The 23,290-nt window shown below is 48.4% G+C and overlaps 1 long non-coding RNA gene across 1 annotated transcript; it reads left to right on the forward strand.

Moving 5' to 3' along the window:
- The first annotated feature begins 4,898 nt into the window (after positions 1-4,898).
- On the forward strand, positions 4,899-10,549 carry LOC311608363. The gene is made up of 3 exons (XR_014782929.1): positions 4,899-5,024; positions 8,359-8,566; positions 9,623-10,549. It is a non-coding gene; the product is annotated as an uncharacterized lncRNA (long non-coding RNA).
- Positions 10,550-23,290: the final 12,741 nt, after the last annotated feature.

Consider the following 23,290-nt stretch of genomic DNA (forward strand, 5'->3'; position numbering starts at 1 on the left):
AGGGCCACTTAGCTGTTGTCTCATCTCGACCCTTGCCACACTGACCACTTCCGTCTTCACAGACTGCACAGACTGCACGACACTGAACCCTGAAACCGGAACTCTATGAGAAATGTGTCCCCGATGCCTCCGAGAAAGCCCCTGGTCCTGAGAGACTCTGTAAGTGTCGAACTGATCCTGTATGGTGACCATCCAGGTTAGGAAGGGACTTCCCTGATCCTTGAACTGGTGTGTGGTATTCCTCTTGGCCCCATACAAACTGATGACTCGGAGTCACCCTATTCTCTTCAATTCTCCCACACACACACACACACATACACACTCTTCACTATTTTCACCTGGATTTCTCTCACTTCACACTTCACACTTGCATTCCTCCACCTCCCTCTGTGAATGATTTGTCTCCCCTACCCCTTTAACTTTGAAATCTCCCTCCGGGTTTTCGTTGAAGGATAACTTCCTCCAGGTGTCTTTCCAGACATTTGTCAGATGACTGGCCTGACCCTGTTCTATGGCACTCTTAACTCACCCAGGGACACGGCCAGTACAGTATGTACCACTGGGCTGAGGTAAGCCTCCTCCTGTGACAGGAGACGGATGGTCCCCACTGTCTCCTGTAGAGTTTAGCCTGTTCACAGCTTGTGTGTGTCGGCTTTTTAAAATTTGGCTTTTAAACAGGAAGCCTCAGAAAAAGACAAGCATCTACTCATCCGAAGATGGTAAAATGTTGACGAGCACAAATAACTAAGTAGATGCAAGTTGAAGATAACCCTTAGGTTGGCTCTTCATCTTTTGGATTTTACCTAAGGTTTGTGACACACTGAGGAGGTGGTGACAACAGCACACTGTCTTGCTGCAGAGATCCTCCAAGACCAACTTGAAAAACTCTACCAAAAGTTTAAATGTACAGTGATTTTGATAAGTCCACCCCTGGGAATATTTCTTATAAACAGCTTGAGCTATGTGCACAGACTAGGTAGGGCACATAAACGCATTATCAGGGCACTGTTACCAGCAAAGAAAGAAGATGGCACCATCAAAGGAGACTGTTTCATGTGAGAGTGCTGTGAAGGAATTTCTCAATGAGGTAATGTTACATATGCTTGTATGAAGCATTCCTCAAAAGAGATAATAATAATAATAATAATAATAATAATAATAATAATAATAATAATAATAATGATCTAAATGCTTTTCTATATTTCTGTATTTTTCAGGACAGGGCCTTCCTAGACAGCCCATGTTGGCTGCAAAGTCATGATGGAACCAGAATGGGCTGAAACACGGTTTATGAATTTGCTGTTTCAAATCCCCTGAACTCGCAACCAGGCATGGCAGCGCACACCTTAATCCCAGTGCTCGGGAGGCAGGGGCAGGTGGATCTCTGTGAGTTCGAGGCCAGCCTGGTCCACATAGCGAGTCCAGGACAGCCAAGGATACACAAAGAAGCCCTGTCTTGAAACAAACAAACAAACAACAACAGAAACAACAACATCAAATCCCTGAGCTCTAATTTGATGATCTGAGGAGGAAGAGAACATCTGACCTTACCCTCCCTTCCTGACTCCATGTGTGTGTGGAGACCATGTATGGCATGCTCATTTGCAGACTCAGGCCCCAGGACCAACCTGGCGAGGCTGGCTCCTTTTGTCACCGTCAGTGCCTCACTCTCAGCCTGAAGGTCCTCCCAGGGCCATCGATGCCACTAAAGCAGGGCTGGAAAAGTTGTGGTGGCCCCTTCTCCCCTACCCAACCTTTTCTCCTGGGAAGTAAACTTCTGCTTTTCCATTAACATTTTCAAAGTAAACTCTCAGTTGGATATGGAGGAAATGCCAAGGTGGAAATGGCAGGAGAAATCCACACGCCCTATTCCCGGTGGCTATAATATAACTGCCTTTTCATTGCTGTAAGCAATAAACATTTTTTTTTTAAACTTGAGGATCAAACTAAAATAGCAACGCCCAGCAATGTCCATGTGAGGTATGTCTATGACTCGAACATGGCTATATTATTTTTGGCTAGATAATGATTTTCCTTAAAATCGCTTCTTTGGGTGTCCCATAGCCTGAAAACTCAATTTGGCAAAATTCTTAAGGGATTGTAGATTGGGAACCTGTCCTTTACCCAAGGTCCTGTGTGAGCAGAAGATAACTATATGCCAGGAGGAGGTGGGGCCAGGTCCAAGGAACACTTGGAGAAAGGTCTAGAGTCTCAGAGTCAGTAAAAGTTGCCTTTGCTCATCTTAATGCATATTACAGCTTGGGGTTTTGAGGTTGTAACCCTTATTGTGTAATTGAGGAAACAGGTTCAGAAACCAAAGTGGCTTGAGCCAAGTTACACAGCTAATCAGCAGCAAAGATCAGCCTGGAACCTGATTCTAACACAAGGCTAGTATTCTTCCACGAGTTGTGACAATCTCAGTGGTCTCTGGCTTCTGGAGTCTTGGGTGGGTCCACTTTGATTATCATCTCCATAGTAACAGTCCCGATCTGCACTCTCACTCCCCACACACATCTCACTCACCTTCCGTACCTGCTCCCATTGTGAATGAAGTACCTGCAGCAAGCCCCTAACACCACATGCGGTAATCTCCCACACAGGCTCCAAATGCCCGCTGCTGGCCACACTCCCTGATCTCAAACGGCCCTTTCAAAACAGCATTTATTTATTTATTTTTGCTCAAAAATTAAAGATGAAAACCATATTTAAGGTCCTCCGCTCGTCTATTATCCACACACTAAAGTTCAAAGGTCACCTTTTCCCCATAACTATATTTTTGGTACTTGCATTATAGCCTTGTATACGGTCTGCCTTACAGTTCTTTAGCTAAAGAGTACAGAGGGCTGAAACTATCTTTCTATCTGCTAGGATTTCTAACACGGGATCTATAGAGCTCATGGTGGGTTCCTAATGATGAAATATAGAACGAATGGACTCATTCTTACTCTAGGCAGTGTAATCCACATGGCTTGTCCAGACCACCTTGCTCCCTTGGAGGCCAATCTGATGCCTTCTCACTCTCTAGATTAAATACTAACAAATAAAGGGTGAGACTGACCGCTGTGCTGTGTGGAATACCAAGAACTTGTCAGCCTAAACCATACTCATGCGGGTGCTACCAAACCGACCGTGGCAGCAAGGAGCCCAGTGTGTTTCCACAGGCTTGATCCGTAAAGCATCCTTTTCTGTTATTGTCACCTCCTGCGCCTGGAGCTGCCCAAGACAGAGTGAAGGGATGTGAGTACTGTCTGGAGCTTTGCAAGCACGGCGACACTTTTTTTTTAGTTCAACATGCAGAGACACCAAGACGCCCCAACGACGGTGGAGCTTATGGACTAATCAGGGTGGGGGATGGGCAGAGAGGACAAAACCCCAACAGGCTACTGATGACAACACCGCAGGACAGTGGCATTCGTGAGGTGGCTGGGAGATGAAGGATTTCATAAGAAGGAAGATGGAAAGTGTCTGCATGGTACACACAGCACAGAGTAGGTGTTCAATAAATGTCAAGGGATCTGGTTTTCACACCAAACATCCAGCAGGGTGCACAGTGCAGAGGAGAGAGGCCGCCTCTGATCACCACGGTTCTTCCTCCCCCACTCTCCCCATCCATCTGCTCCATCCCGGTCGGATCAGGAGAAACACATCAAGTTCTTTTCCTCCTCCAAAGAGAAAAGCTGTCCCTTCTGCCAGGAACCCTCTGTTCCCAGATCTTGGCAGGGCTGGCTCCTCCTTGTCCTTCAGGCCCTGCGCTAAACACTACCTCCTCACAGAGACCTTCCCTAGTCACTTCTCCCTCCAGGGCTCTCTCTCACATCACGCTGTTATTTCTCCTGACAACTGGCAGCAGCTGTAATGGCTGGGTTCGCAGTCTTTGCCTGTTTCCTGCCCCCGCTAGACTTCAAGCTCAGAAAGAGAAAGCAGCTGTGCTTCTCACGGCCCGGCCGTGGCTGTAAGTTAGATGAGCTGATGGCTGGTCAGCACTCAGGTCAGTTCCCCGGACAGCTGGGATTGTGTCCCAGAGGAAGGTATGTGTGATCAGGGCTTCACAGGGAGAACTAGAGTTCACCACTGGAAGCCAGAGGGAAGAGGTCATAGGTCAGGACTTAGCAGCTCTAGCCAGGGGAAGACAAAGCTCTGAGTCCCGAAGCAGCATTAGACATTTGAATAGAAATGCTTTGGGATGACATGGCAAGGGGTGGGCATCCCTAGTGTGTGTGTGTGTGTGTGTGTGTGTGTGTGTGTGTGTGTGTGTGTGTATCCCATGGCCAAACCTAGTTTCCAAATACAGTTCATAATGAAGATTGCAAGCATTGCCATGTATTGAGCCCCAGCCATGTGTTAAACACCAGCCACTCCACTAGCCGGTTTGTGCACAACATCCTCTTTAAGGCATAGTCATCGTGCAAGACGCCATTTCTCACCCCATCTTCAGTGTCTGGAGCTAGGAGGCAAAGAGTGAGTAAGATGTCTAGCGTCACAGAGCTCGGAAGTGATGGAGAGAAGTTCAAAGCCAGCTGCCTCCTCCTCCTCCTCCTCCTCCTCCTCCTCCTCCTCCTCCTCCTCCTCCAAAGCTAGTGCTCCTAGCTACGCTCTTTCTGGGCAAGCACTATCTCACAGGTGAATCAATTAATTGGGTTTGGCTCAGTCCCTTGTGGATTGAGTCATTCTCAATCAGACTGCCTGGACACGTTTCTGTCTCCCAGAAGCTGATCCAAACCTAATTCCTAAACTGCCAAGGCCAAGACTCTGGAAAACTCTGGCAACCCGATGGTGCGTTTTGCTGTGCCCTTTCCCCACATAGAAGAGTTGCTTTTCTCTAGGAACAGGGCCCAGAGGAACCAGAGGTCAATTACTGGCTATATCCTGCTTTGCTCAGCCCAGGAGGTGGGTGGTTACAAACTTAGACTGAGAGGCAGACACAGGGCTCTGAACGGCAGCTCCTGTAGATAGTAACCATGTGCTCCTGGCTTGGGCTTGTTTCCTGATTGCATTTGAACTCTCACCTGTAAAAGGGAATATGGGTAAGAGCAATCTCACGGTTTTGCTGGGGGTGGGTGGGTGGGTAGGTGGGGTTCATGAAGGAACATGCTAAGCACTAAGCACTATGCTCGTCACGGAGCGAGCCCTCAGCAGTCGCCAGCCTTTATCATTCTTGTTAATAGCGTCAAGGGAAGGATACAGCTGACCGGAGTGGGCGGGAATCGAGGCACAACTTCTCAGCCACTGCCTTTGGGTGTAGAACCCCCTTTGGACTCCTCATCTTTAGACTCTGGAAAACTTAGTAAGTTTTGAGGATGACAGCCACCCTTAACTCAAAAGTTGGCTTCTGGTGGGAAATTAGCAAACACCAGAGGCAGAGGATGATCCTGGCCACAGATGGATGGCATCTGGGCCGCCTGACTCCCATCAGTATGTTCTCTGGGTGTGGGTTCCGGAGTGTGCTGAACCAGCTTGTCTACACAGTAAGCCTGCTATTAGGCTTGGAGCATTGGGAAGGCAACCAGCACGAGACTTGGGGAAGGAGACTTCAGAAAGAGGTCTAGTCTGTGCCCACTCTGAGTCCATCTGGGGGATGGGTAGGTGATGGCAGGTCCTTTTCTCCCCCATGGGAAAGCGGTTCATGCCTGCTGGGTATATACAGACTCCCAGATGTGGCGAATCACTGTCTTTTCACAGGTAGGAAAAAGAAAATCTCAGATCATTTGGCACTGTAGTTTCTTGGGGGGGGGAGGGGGGCTCTGAGAGCAGGGGGATGGGATAAGATGCTGAGACCTCCAAGGCCTCCACTAAGTGAGTGTCTGGGTCTGCAGGCTGCCACTTAGTTTCTGTCACATAGCCCATGACCAGTGAGTTACCAACACTGGCAACCGACTGTCCTGGAAGGCACCCACTTCCCAATCACTTTCGTTGTCTGGGAGAATACCTTCCTCAGGGCCAAGTAGATTAAACATTCCTGCCTGGGGTAGACCAACTGCCTAACAAAAGCTTATCCCTGTCATTGTGATTGCCCTAATGCCTGGAGCCCTGGCTGCTGTTTCTCTGATTTCTTTTCTGGGCCCTAGTAGCTCCCCTGGGGTGTTACCTTATCTGGGCTTGCAGGTTTTCACTAACCCTTCCTGGTCAGTCATGCCCAGGGGGCATTCCCTGAACTACAAACAGTTAAAATATACCAAGCCTGGAAGGGTACATCTCTCTGGGCTTTGTTCTCCCCTCCCCCATTTGAAAAATGTAGATACTGGATTAGCTTCTAACAGTTCTAGCTGTACAAATGAATTGGTCCATTCAATCCTCCATCCACTACCATACATAGTTCTCCATCTCTGTTAGGAAGTGCACAGGAAAAGTAAGTCCCTCACAGCACGATAAGAAGACATCCCTGCAAAACAGGACAGTATGAGTGAGTAAAAACGGGACTGGGGTACATAAGCACCAGCTTCTCTAATACTGCAGGCAGGGTGTGCAGAGCGCAGTCTTGGCAGAGTGGCGTGACACAGAAGTCGTCCCCTTCCTCCTGTAGAACTTTCTCCTGATTCCCACCCTTACTCAGCGCTCTGAAATGCCTGCCACCCTGCAGCGGGTGCCAGTCGTCCTCCGGAACCCAGTACAAAGGTCCCCTTGTGGGCCTAAAGCCCTTGCCTGCTGAGCCTCCGGGTGACTCACGCCCTTGCCATTTCCTTTGTGCGCCCCGCTCCAGCGCGTGGCTGCGGGCGGGGCCTCGGTTTTGGCTCGGGCTGCGTGCGCGGTTTGCTCTGGGAAGCCGCCTTTCGCCGGGTCGCTTTCATGTGGGCTGGGGGCTCCCGGCACGCGAGGTCAGCCCACGCGCACAGCCTCCCGGAGGCCCACGGCAGCTGGAGCGGGTGGCGGCGGCAACGTGATCTCAGCCTGGCCTCTGCCGGGTTCAAAGCGCCCGCCCTTGGGGAGGCATGTGTTCCCCAGCAGGCGTTGCTCCTGGGCTAGCCTCCTCTGAGGGCGCGTCTTTGTGAAAAGTGAAAATTAACCACAGCGGGGGAGAGCTCTCGTGGCTTGCAAAGCAGCCTCCTGGGGGATCTCTGGTCCCAGCCCCAGAGTCCCATCAGCAGCTGCCAAAAGGCCTTGTGCAGGGGACATCTCGGCAGACCTCGCACAGGGGAGGACCACTTGCTCTCAGCAATTTGCCAAGGTGATGATGCCTGGGTACCAGCGAGAGCACAGGACTCACAGCACTAATGAGCAATGGCTTGTCTAGGAGTCTTGCCTGAGAGATAGTCTTCCCCAGCAAGTGTTAACAGTGGACTCCTAAGTCCTTCTCTTTCCTGTGCGGGCTCTGGTTTTTATCTCTGCCCATGCGCAGTTCCTTTGCCACAGAGACACTCTTGCACATCTCCGCGGTTTTCACAGGTTCCCAACGGGGAAAGCCCAGCCCATCCTCCTGAAGGGCGCCTGGTTATCCTGTGCTGCCTTCAGCCAGGAGCTGCTCGTAAGAGCCTTGCTGAAAGCTACTTTTGTGCACGTCACTGAGAAAGAATATTTAGAGTCTTGTGGTAGCCATACCTGCTCGTTTAGACAAAGGCGAGGGTGGAGGGGGGGTAGGCTGAAACAGCGAAGGAATGAGTGGGAGAGTGACTGATTAAATGGAAGGTCTGGGAAAGGAAATGTCACTGTCTACTTACTATCCCCGGGTAGTATCAGACAAACCCTATCGGAAGTCCTAGGAAACAGCTGTAACTCTTTGATTGTGCAATGTCTGGGCCTCCAGGTGCAGGTACAGGTGCGCCTGCGAGGCGCCTTCTCTCAGTGAGGAAGGACCCACCATGACAAAAAGAGAACACAATTGGTATCAAGATCTGAGGCCAAAGCCAGCATGTGCCTCTGTCTAGATTCTAGAAGAATATAGAAATTAAACGAAGCAGGAACAGAATGATGTTGTCTTTCCCTTGGGCCAGGTCAGCGGGCTGTCCCTGAGAACACACAGTGTGTGCAGAGAGCAACACCCCTCCCCACTCTCCGGCCCAATTGCCACCACCGTTTAAGGTGTGCAGAGCCTTCCTGTGGTGATCACTGGGTGTGAGTACTCTGGCCGTAGGCCTTTTCTGCCCTTCTTTTAGGGTGGTCACGAAGCCGGGCATGGTGATGGTTTGTACTTGAGAGGCAGGCATCTATGAGTTCAAGGCCAGCCTGGTCTACAGAGCAAGTTCCATGACAGCAAGGGCAACACAGAGAAACCCTGCCTCAAAAAAAAACCAAAAGAAAACCAACCAACCGACCAACCAACCAAAAATATAAAGAACATAGGTTTCCCATTATTCAACAAACCCTGAGGTGCTGGTGACCGTTAGGCCTTACAGGGCTGAATGATACCATGGTTCTTGTCATCAGGAGCATCCAGGCTTATCAGAAAGACCAGTGAAGAGCCATCCAGGTGTGACCTTCATGACAGAAGCGTCATGGAGGCTGTGGCCCAGATGAAGGTGACGTTTATTCTATACGAGGTCGGAGAAGTCCACAGAGGAAGCTTGGAGACCTTGAAGGATGGATAGGAGCCCTCTGGAGACAGAGGGACTGTGAGGAGAGCGCTGCGAGACAGGTGCTGTGACAAGGGAGATATGGGCAGACGCCACCACATGGCTACTGCCTTTGGCCATACGATATTAATCTTTTTGATTTTGAGTTGCCCGAGACAATCAGAGCAAACACGACTTACAAACCTGAAGGTTCCTTTTTAAGGCACCCTGTCTGGGGCGCATGCTGCTGTGCATAACCCTCGCTGAGGGGGTGTACATTTGGGCATCCTTGCTGGCTAAAATAGATAGCTGGGGTGTGTGTGTGTGTGTGTGTGTGTGTGTGTGTGTGTGTGTGTGTGTGTGTGTGTTACAGGGTGATAGAATGAATCTTTTGTGTCTCCCCACCCCACAATTCATAGACTGAAGTCCTAAGCGCCGATGTAATGGTATTAAGTAATGGGGACTTTGGAAGGCTACTGAACAGGATTAAGGGCCTGACTAGAGAGCCTTCAGGCAGGGAGGGCTCTTGTCTTCTTCCTTCCAGTAAGGATACCACAAACCTGCAGTCTCTAGAAGCACAGAGCCTGGCCAACCCTTTCACCTATCAGATGTCCTGCATATCAGTCATTGATGTTATGATTCACAATAGTAGCAAAATCACAGTTATGGAGTAGTAACGAAAATGATTTTATGGTGTGTGTACGGGGAGGGGGTTCGCCACAACGTGAGGACACTGCGTTCAAGGGCTGCAGCATTGGGAAGGCTGAGAACCGATGATCTAGAACCAGCAGAGAGCCCTTCCTAGAACCCCACCCAGACCACACACCCTGACTTCAGACCTCTGCCTTCGAAAAAACACAAAAAGTGGCTCCTCATACCACCCAGCCAATAGCAGTTTGTTCTCACAGCCCAAAACCGACAGGACGGAAGGGCTGTAAGTTACTTGAAAGAAGGCAAACCCACAGCATTATAGACAGAAGGGAGGCACAAACAGACGTGCACATTTCTGCAGCCTCAGGCTCAACCGGCCTTAACTGACAAGCAAGGCCTCTTCTGGAGTCACACTGCAGGATAGGATGTGTGTGCATCTAGCCCCTTGGACCCACAACCTCCATCCCTTTCTTTTCCCTCTTCCCTAGTCCTCACCCTGTGGACCCTGGAATTTCCTCTGCTGACAACTGAGGAACAGAGCAGAAATACCCATTCAGTCAAGCCTGCTTGCCTTCAGCCTACGACGACGCTGCAGAGCTGTTATCCTAATACAGTCTCTCCGTTGACTCCCTCACTGCCTTGCTTTGTCACGGTCGGTTTTTAGCTGCTGTAACAAATTGGCATGGTCTGAGTGGCATGAGAAATTACTGTTCATGTGTCTCTTGGGAGCAAAGCAAAAATGCAGGTAGACGTTTCTGAAGGGGACTGAGCCAACCTGCACACCACCTTCAGCATCTCGGGCCCCAGGGGCCATTAGCAGCAGCCTCCGAATGCATCTGCTGAGACTGCTGGGAAACAGCCAACACTGTCACCGGCCCTAGATCCTTGCTGTTGTCTCCATGAGCTTTAGAACTTTTTGTAGACACTGATGCTTGAGATTCATTCGGATAGGGACCCAGCAAATGGCCTGTTATAGAGAGCCGTTATGCCTGGTCCCCAAGTTCTCACCTCCTGCTGGAAGAAGACCGCTAGGAAGGAGAACACTGACTAGGTTCAGACTGTAATCCAAAGTGTTCACTCCTGGTTCCATCACTGCCCAGGAAATGTTATATGAGAGCAATATGGCTTCTTGGGCCCTACTCTTCCAACAAGATGGCTGCAAATTGACCTTGGAGAAGAAGAAGGGCTGGAAAACACAAGAATCAGACATCTGCTTGTAGGCAAGGTCATAAACTAGGATGTAACAAGGTGTTTGGGTTGGATGAAATACAGGGCTAAGAGATATAGGGTCACATGAATCTATAAGACCAAATGGCTCTGCCTGTCAGGATTAGTTTGCGATTACCGAAGTTGCAAGAACCTCAGCTACTAATTGCTTTTTCTTTCTTTCATTTAAAAAACAAATCTATTTTGATTTAATGTGCATTTGTGTTTTTCCTGCATGTGTGTCTGTGTGAGGGTTTCAAGCCTTGAAGTTACAAAAAGTAACTGCCATGTGAGTGCTGGGAATTGAACCCGGGTCCTCTGGAAGAACAGTCAGTGCTCTTAACCACTGAGCCATTTCTCCAGCCCCAACAGCTTTTTCTTAGGTAAAGTACCCTGGTTCGGGTTCTTCTTAAAGTGGTTACCATGGGCCGGGGAGATGGCATAATGGTTGCTTTTTCATAGGTGCCAGGTTTGATTTTCAGCACCTACATGGTGGCTTACCACTGCCTGTGACTTCAGGCCCAGGTAGACAGGACACTGTCTGGCCTCCAAAGGCACCAGATAAGCATGTAGTCCACAGACATAGTGTACAGCAAAACAATTACTTCATTTTTAAAAACTGAAGAGAAGTGGCCACGCTGACAGATTTCAATGGTAGGAACTCAGAAACTGCTGCTCTCTCTTCAGCACCGTAGTGACCCCTCCAGAAGTGTTATCTGAAACAGCAGCGTCCGAAGGCTGGGAACAGAACAGGGCATTTGCTCTGTGCCAACCACTGCCTGTGCCTCCACATCCTGTGACACCTATTCTATGAAGCAGGAATTGCAATCCCCTTTCAGGTGAAGGAACCTGCTCTACGAGGGAGGAGGAGATTTTTTTTTTCCAGATCTGACATCTGAAAAGGTGGAACAGGACTGTGGCCTGCATGGATCACTGCCATGTGCTCCCACGGCTCTGCCTTGTTTTCCCAGGCTAGCCAGGCATGCCTTCAAAGAAATGTCATTCACACACATAGAACTTCCTCAAAATGTCATTCGCCTTAATTGATGGTTGACATGGGAGGAGGATTCGTGGAGGGAAAAGATTAGCCCTGCAAATCTGTGGGTTCAGCACCCATGAGTCCAAACACCTGCAGACAAAAGATTCGAAACAGATATATTCGCACAGAGAACATGTGAATATTTTTTCTTATTATTCCTTAAGCAATACTGCGTAACAATCATGTCTACTGCACTCACACTGTATTAGGTACTGGAGAAATGATTTAAAGTATAGGAGAGGTGTGCGTATCTTGTATGCAGATACCAGAGCATCTTACATAAGAAATTTGAACATACCTAGAGTCTAGTATCTGTGGGGTTCCTGGAGCCAATGCCCCATGGCTACCAATGATATAATTATATAAATTTGGTGAATCTCTAAACCATATGGACCAGAAGTCCACAGAGACATTTAGCAAAACGGTTACTTGTAATAAACTTTGCGTAACCCTCCCCCCCCCCACCATACAAAGTGCCTTATCCATCTTACGGAGCCCTCCTGAGACCACACAGAGCTTCAGATTGTAGAGACAGCAGATGCTGTTCCTCTCCTGAATAATGTCACCACTTTGTACACAAGTGGGACAGAGGAAGGAGTGTGTGCAGATGGAACCAGGGAGGAGGGGCAGTGTTAAAGTCTCTTTGAGACCATGCCAGGCTCCATCCAGGGTAGCCTTGGATGCCAGGGACATGAGAGAAAGGTGGTCAGGGTCTGAGAAGTCCCGGGATGGACTGATGGCAGCTGGAGAGGCAGACGTCCACAGCTAGACAGAGGAGCTGCTAAAAGACCGGAATCATCTGTGTCGACTCAGAAAGGTTAGAGGCAAAGGTTCCCAAACTTGAGGTGCCAATCAAATCCCCAGCTCTCAGGTTTGGAGTAGTACCATCCACCTTTAATCCTCGCACCCAGGAGACAGAGACAGGCAAATCTTTGTGAGTCCAAGGAGAGGCAGGTTTGGTTTAGGGATTAAACATAGAAGAGTTCCAGATCAGCCAGGGCTACACAGTGAGACCCTATCAAAACAGTAACAGCAGCAGCAGCAGCAACAAACCTGTTTCCCAGGAGATCTGCCTGTATGTTTGAGAGGGGACTGAAGGGGGTATTTTGACAGCTGCCTCTGGTGATTTTGTATAGGCGGGACTCGAGACACAACTGGCAACAGGGTTTTCCTCTCTGGATCTCTCTGCTTTATATAGTAAGAGGGTTTCAAGGACAGTTCCTACCACTGAAAGGCTCCTGATGACAGACCCTTGCAGTTCCATCTGGCTTGCCCAGCTGTGTGGGAACAAAGCAGTGGCGTGTGTGTTCATGTGGGTGTCCAAATGGGACGGAATTCCTCTCTCTGGAGGCCGTGGCTCAGGTCCAGGACAAAACCACTTCCAGTCGCAGGTCCCAGGATCACACAGGACGATTTATTCAAGGGCTCGAAAGAAAACGAATTGTGTGTATTTTGCCGACAATTATTTGTGTGCTTTTGCCTTGACAAATAGTCCCCGTGCTTGGCCCTGGGAGACAAGCCAGGTTCTTAAACCTGCCTTCTAAGGGTCTCTAGACTGTGTTTGCCTAGCAGGGAGGCCACATGAAAGTCTTCCAGGCAGCACCACGCTGCTCCCATGACAGCTCTTCACAGGGCAGGGGGGAGAGTCAGGGAGTCCTGTCTGGGGGGAAAAAAAAATGAGACAGACTGGGCCTGAAACATTGATTTCTGGTTCAAGTTTCCCAACAGAATTTGAAGGAAGGACTTTTGCATTTCTCCTTGTTCTGATTGACCTTGGCAGTCTGTGGAGTCCCAGATGAGGGTGGGGCAAATCGGCTTCTGGCCAGGCCTCCCTGAGAGGGTCCAGGACCACTTGTTTCACACTGGCCAGGAAAGGACTCCACCCACCTGCCTCCAGTTCTGCGTCAGCCATTTTGCTCTGTGAAGAACTGGCCAGACTTTCAGCACCGGAGCCTGTGACTGTAGCATATAAACTGTCACCTCTGGATATGAATATAAGTAAGTGCCTTAGGTGCTTTAGGCACTAAGTACCTGGTGCTGTTTTGTATCAGATTCTGGGAATTTAAAAAAAAAAAAAAAAAGCAAGCAAGACACACTGCTTCTTACCAGAATTTCAGGTCTGTAGGGGTGATGGTTGGGCAAATGTTAGCCAGGGAGGACTTACATAAAGGGGACAAGAAAGCAACAGAGAGGTTAGGGATGGAGTCTGGTTGGAGACATCACGTAAGAGCTTCCCAGGAGAACTGGTGTTCGAACTGGGTCTTGAAGGGTGAGTGGGACTGTAGAGAGAATTGAAGGAGAGCATGGTGATTACCGTGTGCCTGCTGCTGGGAGCTCCAACCAATAGCCTGCGGCTGCTAGTAGGTAGACAGATAACGGAATGAGGGTGCCAGGTGTGATGGTGCATACCTTTAATCAGGAGGCAGGAGCAGGAGGAGCTCTATGAGTTCAAGGCCAGCCTGGTCTACATAGTGAGTTCCAGCCTGGCCAAAGCTACATAGTGAGATCCTGTCTTAAAGGAAAAAAAAAAATCCAAAATGATAAATAAATAAATAAATAAGTAAATAAATAAATAAGAATGAAGAGATGAGACTTAAAAAGCAGAAGTCATGCTTTCTAAATTTATTTTATACTTTTATTTTTTATTTTCTTTTGTGTGTGTGGAGGTTGCAAGGGTGGAGGGTGGAAACAAAGGGACAGACAGGGAGACTAGTGGGATTGGGGGGGCATGATGTGAAATTCACAACAGATCAAGACCAAGTTTTCATTAAAACAAACAAACAAACAAACAAAGACAAAAGGAAACAGAAGCCAGGTGGTGAAGGGTCTTCCAAGTCATGGTGAAGGGCTCTAGCGTGAGAAGGTGGGCAATGGGAGCCATCAAAGGACTGATAGCTGGCAAGACAGGAATTGTGTCCTAAGGGAACCATCATCAGCTGAGGGATGGGCTGGTTAATGTTAAGATGAAGGAACTGAGGGGGGGGGATGGGAGGGGGCACACGCCTTTAATGCCAGCACTCTGGAGGCAGAGGCAGGTGGATCCCTGTGAGTTCAAGGCCAGCCTGGTCTACAATGCAAGACCAGGACAGCCAAGACTACACAGAGAAACCCTGTCTCAAAAAACCAAACCAAAAAAAAAAAAAAAAAAAGATAATAATAAATAATAAAAAATTTTAAAAAGTAACTGTAAGACTCTACTCGGGAGAGTCTATACCAGGAAGCAACAAATGAAGAGACAGAGACCGGGTCGATGCAAAACCAAGAGGCTTTATTGTTCCGGCGTGCTGGGGTCCACTTGCACACGGGAATGAGGTGACCCCGAACAGAAGAACTTTAGGGTTTTTATGTTCTTAGGCTGGGCAGATTTTGGTCACAGTTTCTGGAGGGGAGGCCTAGGTGAGGCTGTGGAAACTTCACAGTTCCTTAGGCAGGTTGGGTGGAGCCTGAGTCTCCAGGGAAGTTGTTTTATCTCAGCTCATCGCTCGGGTGGAGTTTCTGGAAACTGCTAGCAGGTCTAGTTTATGTCAGTGTGTGGTCATTCCTGGAACGCAGGAAGAAGTGACGTCACCTGAGACAAGTTCTCATACAGAACATAGTATTAAATGCAGAACATAAATTACATATCGGATATGGCATTAATTTTTCCCCTACAGAACCAATAGGAAGGACAGAAGGGAGAGGCCTAGGGGGCAGGGTAGATTGTTCTGGTGCAGAAAGTGGGGCCTTCCTTTTCAGGATTCCTGATGTATGCTGATTGCTAATTTTGGTGACAGGTGGTACCTGCTCCCATGCGCTTCAGGGTCTGAGACCCTTCATCCCAAACCTGGACTTGTGTTTTGCTACGCAGCAGCTATGGAGCTATGGGGGGGGGGGCGGGGTTCTTAGACTCTAAACTTCAGTACCCTCTCCTCTAGAAATGGAGGAACAAATGGAACAGCCTCTTGCCTGTCCCCTGTCTTCATGGCTTTTTTTAGCTTTTTTTTTTCTATTGGTTATCCCTGGGGTACCTGATGCATTACCTCACCCCTGGTGGTGGGGCTCACACGGCAGGTTTTAACTCTCTGGCAACGCACGTGACAAATCCCGACAAATACATTGAAGGAAAAAAAAATCCTTTGAAAATCAGGAACTAGCAGTGTTTCTTGGGCAGAAAACAGAAAGTTCAAAGGGTAAGCAAGCCAATGTCAGTTGTCATCAGAGAATTTGAGGTTTCTCAGAAGGACTTTGCAAAGTAACCGTGGCACTGTCCCAATGGAACTACAGGTGCTGTGATGTCTGTGGTGTTTTGTGTTGTCAAACCGCACACCAAAACAATAGTCCATAAATTACAGCAAAACAACCCTCTATTTTCCAGGAGGGGGGGCGGTATCGAGACAGGGTGTAGCCTTGGCTGTCGTGGACTCACTTTATAGACCAGGCTAGCCTGGAACTCACAACAATCCGCCTGCCTCTGCCTCCCTGAGTGCTGGGATTGCAGATCCCACCATCCCCCCCCCTTTGTTTATTTTATGTGCGCATTGGTGTTTTGCCTGCATGCATGACTATGTGATAGTGTCAGACCTTGGAGTTACAGACAGTCGTGAGGTGCCATATTGGTAACAGGATTTGAACCCCTGTCTCCTGGAAGAACAGTTAGTGCCCTTAACTGCTGAGCCATCCTTCCAGCCCCCAAATAAGGCATTTTATTTATTTACTTATTGTTTTTAAAGACAGGGTTTCTCTATATAGCTCTAGCTGTCCTGGAACTCAATCTACAGACCAGGTTGTCCCCGAACTCATAGAGATCTGCCTTCCCCTGCCTCCTGATTAAAAGTGTGCACAGCACACCTGGCCTCCTCATTCCTTGTCTATTTACCTCCTAGTAACTGCAGGAGGCTATTGGCTAAATGCGTGAGCCACCACCGCCTGGCTGTAAAAACAACCCTTTATGGAGCACTTGTTTAACCACCACACAGGCCAAACGACAGGATAGTGTCAGCACTCACCTAAATATGCACTCCTCGTCCCTCGGGTTGTCCTGACCTCTGTGCAGTGGACTCCTGAGCATCAGTTCCTGGATTGGGCTTCCCTCTATCCATGTGGGCGGCAGCAGCAGCAGCAGCAGCACCCCGTGTGTGAAGATGCACTATTAGAACACAGCTGAGTTCACCTCACTCAGCTCAGTGGCTGTTTTGTGCTACTTCCAGTCTGAGACCTATTTGGTGCTGATGGAGACGTCCTTGTCTGCTGCACACTCTGCCTCTGCATCCATGTCATCCACGTGCTGCACTCTGCATCTGGGTTTTGCACTCCCCATCCATGCGGTGCGTTCGTCATCCGTGTGGTGCACACTGCATCCACGTGGCCCATTCTTCATCCATGTGCTGCACTCTGCATCTGGGTTGTGCACGCCCCATCCATGCGGTGCGTTCGTCATCCGTGTGGTGCACACTGCATCCACGTGGCCCATTCTTCATCCATGTGCTGCACTCTGCATCTGGGTTGTGCACGCCCCATCCATGCGGTGCGTTCATCATCCGTGTGGTGCACACTGCATCCACGTGGCCCATTCTTCATCCATGTGCTGCACTCTGCATCTGGGTTGTGCACGCCCCATCCATGTTGCTCCTTCTCCATCCGTGTGGTGTATGCTGTATCCATGTGATGCATTCCTCATCCATGTCACGCATTTGTGCACTCTGCATCAGTACCAGGCATCCTTCATCCATGTGGGGTACTCTGCATCATGTCATATACTCTTCATCTGTGTTGGCGACTCTCCTATTAGGATTCCCCTACAGATGGAGCTGTCGGGCCATTAAAAAGTGGGCGCATGTTCATCTTCAGAAGAAGACCTACTGAAGCAGAATTCCTAAGTGGTACCAGCCCACGCTGCTAAGAAGCACTCCCAGCTCCACGCATGCGCACACAAACATGTTCTCCATGATCCCTTTTTATGTTTCATCACCCAAGCATGCTGAGGGGCGTTCCAAACATACAACGAGAGGCCGATGTGCCACCGGATCAATTTCAGGTTTTTTTTTTTTACTTGTAGATGAATATAATAAATGTCATCTAGGGAGAAGACCCTTGACGATGCCTTAGCATGCAAAAGTCGGCTGGAAACTCCAGGCTGGCAGTGCATGTGTTGCTGGGGCCAGGAGGCCGGTTAGTAGGAGATGAGCTAGGCCTACAGGAGAGTGAAGGGGAGAAAATCAAGGGTACCACCCAGTCACGATTGGAGAAGCCTAGAAAAATGGCTCTGGATGCTAATGGAAGTTTGTTGTTGGTTTTTCCAAATGCACACAAATATTTTGCTTTGTTTTTTGAGACAGGGTTTCTCTGTGTAGCCTTGGCTGTCCTAGATTCACATTATAGACCAGGCTGGCCTCGAACTCACAGCCATCTACCTGCCTCTGCCTCCCGAGTGCTGGGATTAAAGGCGTGCGCCACCACGCCCGGCTTTTTAGTGTATGAACTAAAGCAGAACACAGTGGCACATGCCTGTAACTGAAGCACTAGAAAGGTGGCAGCAGGAGGATCAGGAGTTTGAGGCTAGCCTTAGCTACATAGTGAGTCTGAGGCCAGCCTGGGTTACATGCAGCACAAAGGCATACTCGCACACTTACCTCAACATGACAAAACAACAACAACAAAAGGCTATGAAATAAAAAAATTAAGCTGAATGAGAAGAATAAAGCATTTTTTTTATGTTGAGTGTAAGAATGTCTGCTATGTTACTCTTTAGCCATCTCTACATATTTGGAATATCTCATGACTTAAGCACGTTTTGAAGTTCAATATTAACTCACATTGGTCACTGAGAAATGGAAAGATCCGGAAGCCTCATTGGCTGCGTTAGTCAAGAAGCGGTGGAAATAATGACCAGAGTGATTTTTCCTTAAGGGAGGCCCTGGGCACAGCTTAGCCAAGACCTCCTGTTCTTCCAGGAGGTGGTTCAGCTGTGGAGTCAGATGTGCCTGAGTGGGTTCCAATTCTGTTTCCCACAGGCTGGGTGTGCAACACTGAGCAAACTGCTATTTGCTGTCAGCTTCTGCCTCTGTAAGACTGGAAGGTATACTCTGTTAGGCAGAGCTGTTATGGAAACTAAGTGTAGTCATGCATAGACCAAGTATTTTTCCCAGTCTGGGTCTGCAGAGGGAAGCAGATGCATTCTGACTGATGCTGAATTGAGGCCTCGTTTTGGGATTGCCCATCACAGTTGCGGTTGAGAATAGAGACGATGCGTGCCATGGTGTCAGTGCATCCTTCTTCATAAACATTCTTAGGCCAGTTCTTTTTTTTTATTTATTAATTTATTAATTTATTCATATTACATCTAGATTGTTAGCCCTTCCCTTGTTTCCTCCTATTCCTCCCTCCCTCCCTCCCACTTCCCCCTTCTCCCCTCCCCTATGTCTGCGATTGAGGGGGACCTCCTCCCCCTATATATGCTCGTAGAGTTTCGAGTCTCTTCTTGGTAGCCTGCTATCCTTCCTCTGACTGCCGCTAGGCCTCCCCATCCAGGGGACATATGGTCAGAAAAGGGGCACCAGAGTTCGTGTGAGAGTCAGATCTCACTCTCCACTCAACGGTGGAGAATATCATGTTCGTCAGCTAGGTCTTGGTAGGGGTTCGAAGTTTACTGCCTATATTCTCCTTGGCTGGTGCCTTAGTTTGAGGAGGACCCCAGGACCCAGATCTGCCTGTCGTAAGTTCTTGTAGGTTTCCAGGACCCTGTGGATCCTACTATTTCCCCATTCTTCCATGCTAGTCTCCTTAGGCCAGGTCTTACATGAGAGTTTGGGGAGATAAAAAGATCGCATAGGGATGAGCCCCAGTGGTGACCTGAATGACTGCAGGGGCATAGAAAGCCAAGGCCGTAAGCTTGCTCTGCTCCAACAGGTGATGCCCGTCACCATATTCCGGTGCAGCACAAAGGCATGAGCACAAAACCACTCACACACTGAGCGGATGCTGGCACCATGCCCTCCAGCCTCTAGAATGAGAAGGCAAACATCAAGGCTCTGTAGATTACCTGGTCCCAGCGCTGCTGTTTTGTTATAGCAACAGACAATCTAGAAAGGCACGGTCAAAGGTCAGAAAAGAAGTTACCGGCCAGGAACCGTGGAGAGATGTGGGTGTCAGGTAAGGCTTTGTGTTTGGTGGTCACTTGCCAGCTCTATGCTTTGGCAGGAAAAGCCATGGGAATGCTGCTTGCAGAGAGCAGAGAGCAGACTGGAACCCACAAAAACAAAACCCAGCTCATGACAGTGGGTTGCAGGGCTGGGAATTCAGGTTCTATTTGGCCCAACAGTGAATCTTCTCTTTTTTAAAAAAAAGAAAATTATTTTTGTTTCATGTGCATTGACATTCTGCTTGCATGTATATTTGTGTGAGGGTGTCTGATCCCCCAGAACTGGAGTTACAAACAGTGGTGAGCTGCCATGTGCGTGCTGGGAATTGAACCCAGGTCCTCTGGAAGAGCAGCCAGTGCTCTTAACCACTGAGCCATGTCCCCAGCCCAAGTGGAGCTTTTCTTAGAGGGCGTAGTTTGGTATCCAAGTCAGTCCTAAAGAGCTATGTTATGACTTACTCATAGGGACCTGCAAAGAGTTCTGCACAACTCCCTTATCTTTACTGGGTGCACTGGATCCCCCTTAGATGGAACAACAATTTGCCTGGTGGGTTTTGCAATCTTCTCCTTCTCTGCCAGCATTCAGCAGTCTTCCCATTTACTCATAGATACATTGAAGGAGCGCCCCCAAAGCCTACGGCTGCTTCCGGAGGGTTTCCCAGGCATCCCACTATACATATGGTGGTCAGAGAGACCAGGTGCTACCTATGACTTCTCCACATTGGATGACACATCTCCCAGACTCTAGGCCTTTCGAAGTTGTAGCAAAATAGGCAGGCCCTGGATTTCTAAGGGATTCATTTCCCTTGATCTGCCTGCATTTTCTCAACAAGCTGTCTAGAACAGTAGCTGCTTATGCTCATCGAGGACCAGCTTCCATTCTATCCACAGCGCGGGGAAACCATGTGCTATAGCCCACAGCATGTGGGACATGGAGGCTGCTGGGGTCCCTAAGACTAGCTTATGATAGGCTGAGGAGTTGTTGTTAGCATACTGGCCCCAATCTGCCTAGCAACCTATGATGTCATAGCCTGCCTGCCACCACTAGGTAGGCCCCTGCCCAGAATTATATAGAAGGGCAAACCTTCTTTGTCTGTCTGTCTGTCTGTCTGTCTGTCTGTCTGTCTCTCTCTCTCTCTCTCTCTCTCTCTCTCTCTCTCTCTCCTCTTTCACTCTCTTACTGCCCTCTCTTCCTCTTCCTATGTTTCTGTCTCTCTCTTTTTTTCTCTCTGGGACACGACTCTTTTCCTTCTCCCTGCCCTCACCCTCATGCTTCTGCAATTAATCTTATACCATATATGTTATGTAGCATCTTTCACATGTCATATGTAAAAGTTGTAGGCTGAGATATGGCAGTGGTGGATTGCTGGGTGTGCTAGCTGAAAACAAACTGATTCTCGTGGACTTCATTATAGGATACTGGCGGTGAGGGCAGGGGTGGGGGGAGAGGGAGGTGAGCACAAATTTACCACATCAGTAACTGCCAGGAGTTGTATTGGTTTCCATAGCAGCAAACCCACACCTGGAAAAATTGCATTAGAGTCATCACCCAATTAAGTCTGTGATAATCCATTGTCATTCTCTATGACTCATGGATGGACGCTGGCAAAGGCCAAATGAGCCGCAGGCTGAAGGAAGGATGTGGCCACGCTCACCAGTCCTGTATCTTTCAAGTCCATGGTACAGGCCCCGGTCTGTGATGCCTTCAAAGGTTTCTTTGCTCTTTTGCAGGTGTTGGGGGGCTGGGGTGAGGGGAATTCTGGTGACTCCCGCTTGATTTGTCTTAGCATCATGGCTTATACTCTGCACAGAAAGAAACGAGTGTGGGATTCTGCTAAAAACTGCAGTGTCTGTTTCTAAAACCAATAGTTCTGGAGGTAGGAAATAGCTGCCTGGCGAGGGCTATCCCACTGTGAGATGGACCCCACAAATTCCACTGGACACCTGGTATCTATGAGTGCCTGTCCTGAGAGTAAGCCCCACCCTCCTGACACTAGGGTCAGTTCAGAGCCAGTACCCAGTAAATCCTGGAAGGGTTACTACTCATTCATTTCCTTATTTCTCCCACAGAGTCATACTGGCTATGTCCTCAGGTGTCTTTGGGAAAGACTGGGTGAGGGAGAGGTTTATTGTATACTTATTGGCTGAGCGGTGGGTTCTTTCCTGGTGGGATCCAGTCCCCTTATGGTCATGTGGTCGTGAGGCTGAGAAAGGACCCAAGGCTAGAAATCAGTTTGGGGCTGTGGTTCCCTGCTGTGACCAAGCCTCTTCTGCTACTGCTACCTGGAGCTTTTCAGTGTATGCAAATCAAGCAAGACTTTGGGGCTGTCACTTTCACCCTCAGGGAGGACAAAGTCAAAGAGCCTTCCTGGTGACACGTTCTGGTGACAGCTCTGCCTCTGCCCATTTGGTGTCTGTCACCTCTCTATCTCACTCATGAATTTTCAGAGCCCACTACAGTTGCAACAGTTCCCACGCGCTACATGAGTTTTCCCCGGAGAGACATGAACAAATGTGTTTACTTCAGATAGGACACCGAGGGCAGAGTAAAGAAAGGATTCTATACCAGTCTAGCTTGGTGAACCAGTGTTTGTTTTGGTTTGTTTGTGGTTTGGTTTTGGTTTGTTCTGAGGCTGTTTACAGGACCTTGGTCCTTTAGTCAGGATTCTCTAGAGCAGCAGCACTCAACCTGTGGGTCGAGAACCCTCTGGGGTTCATGGGGGTCACCTAAGGACACAGACATTAACATTACAAGTCATAACTTTAGTAAAGCTATGCATTTTATTACATAAGATAATGTTACAGTTGGGGGTTGTTTGGCTTCAGGCATTCCTGGGTCCCTCCCCGCTACAGGGCATGGCTGGCATACCCTGTCCTCTACCCTGAATTCTCTAGGCCAGAGGCAGGGCCTCCTCTCTCCAAAAGGCCCTTTACTGTATAATGCAGACATTTTGCCATCCCCCCCCCATCCTCGCTTTCTGCATTGTTCCTTTTCTCCTCCTCCTTTCTCTCCTCCCTCTGTGTGTGCTTTTCTCCCTCTCTTCCTACCTCAGCATGGCAGCTGAGAGCTGCTTCCAATAAATCTGCAGTTATATACTGTAACCTTGCCTTGCCACTGTTTCCATCAGGGGGTCCTCACAACATGAGGAATTGTTTTAAGAGTCAAAGCATTCTGAAGGTTGAGAAGCACTGATCCAGAGAAACAGATCCAAGATACACATCATATACATATACACATACATCACATATACAGATATATCATATAGTCATAGATACACATCATATATACATATATATCATATAGTCATAGATACACATCACATATACATATATCATATAGTCATAGATACACATCATATATACATATATATCATATAGTCATAGATACACATCATATATACATATATATCATATAGTCATAGATACACATCATATATACATATATATCATATAGTCATAGATACACATCATATATACATATGTATCATATACACATAGATATACAATATATACAAAGAGAAAGAGACTTGGGATAGTTTAAAATATTTGAAATTTTTTAAGACTATGGGTCTTTTAATTATTATATTGTATTGGATAGTCATATGTTGACAGAAGTTAAAATTATTAGAGAGGAGGGAAACTAAATTTTTAAAAAAATGCCTCCATAAGATGGAAGCCTGTAGGACATTTTCTTAACTAGTGATTGATGGAGGAGGACTTAGTCCATTATGTGTGGTGACTTCCCTGGGTAGGTGGTTTATAAGAAAGCAGGCTGAGCAAGCCATGGGGAGCAAG

Source organism: Acomys minous (assembly GCF_964271855.1).
Source record: "Acomys minous genome assembly, chromosome: 11".
In the NCBI taxonomy this organism is placed as follows: Eukaryota; Metazoa; Chordata; class Mammalia; order Rodentia; family Muridae; genus Acomys; species Acomys minous.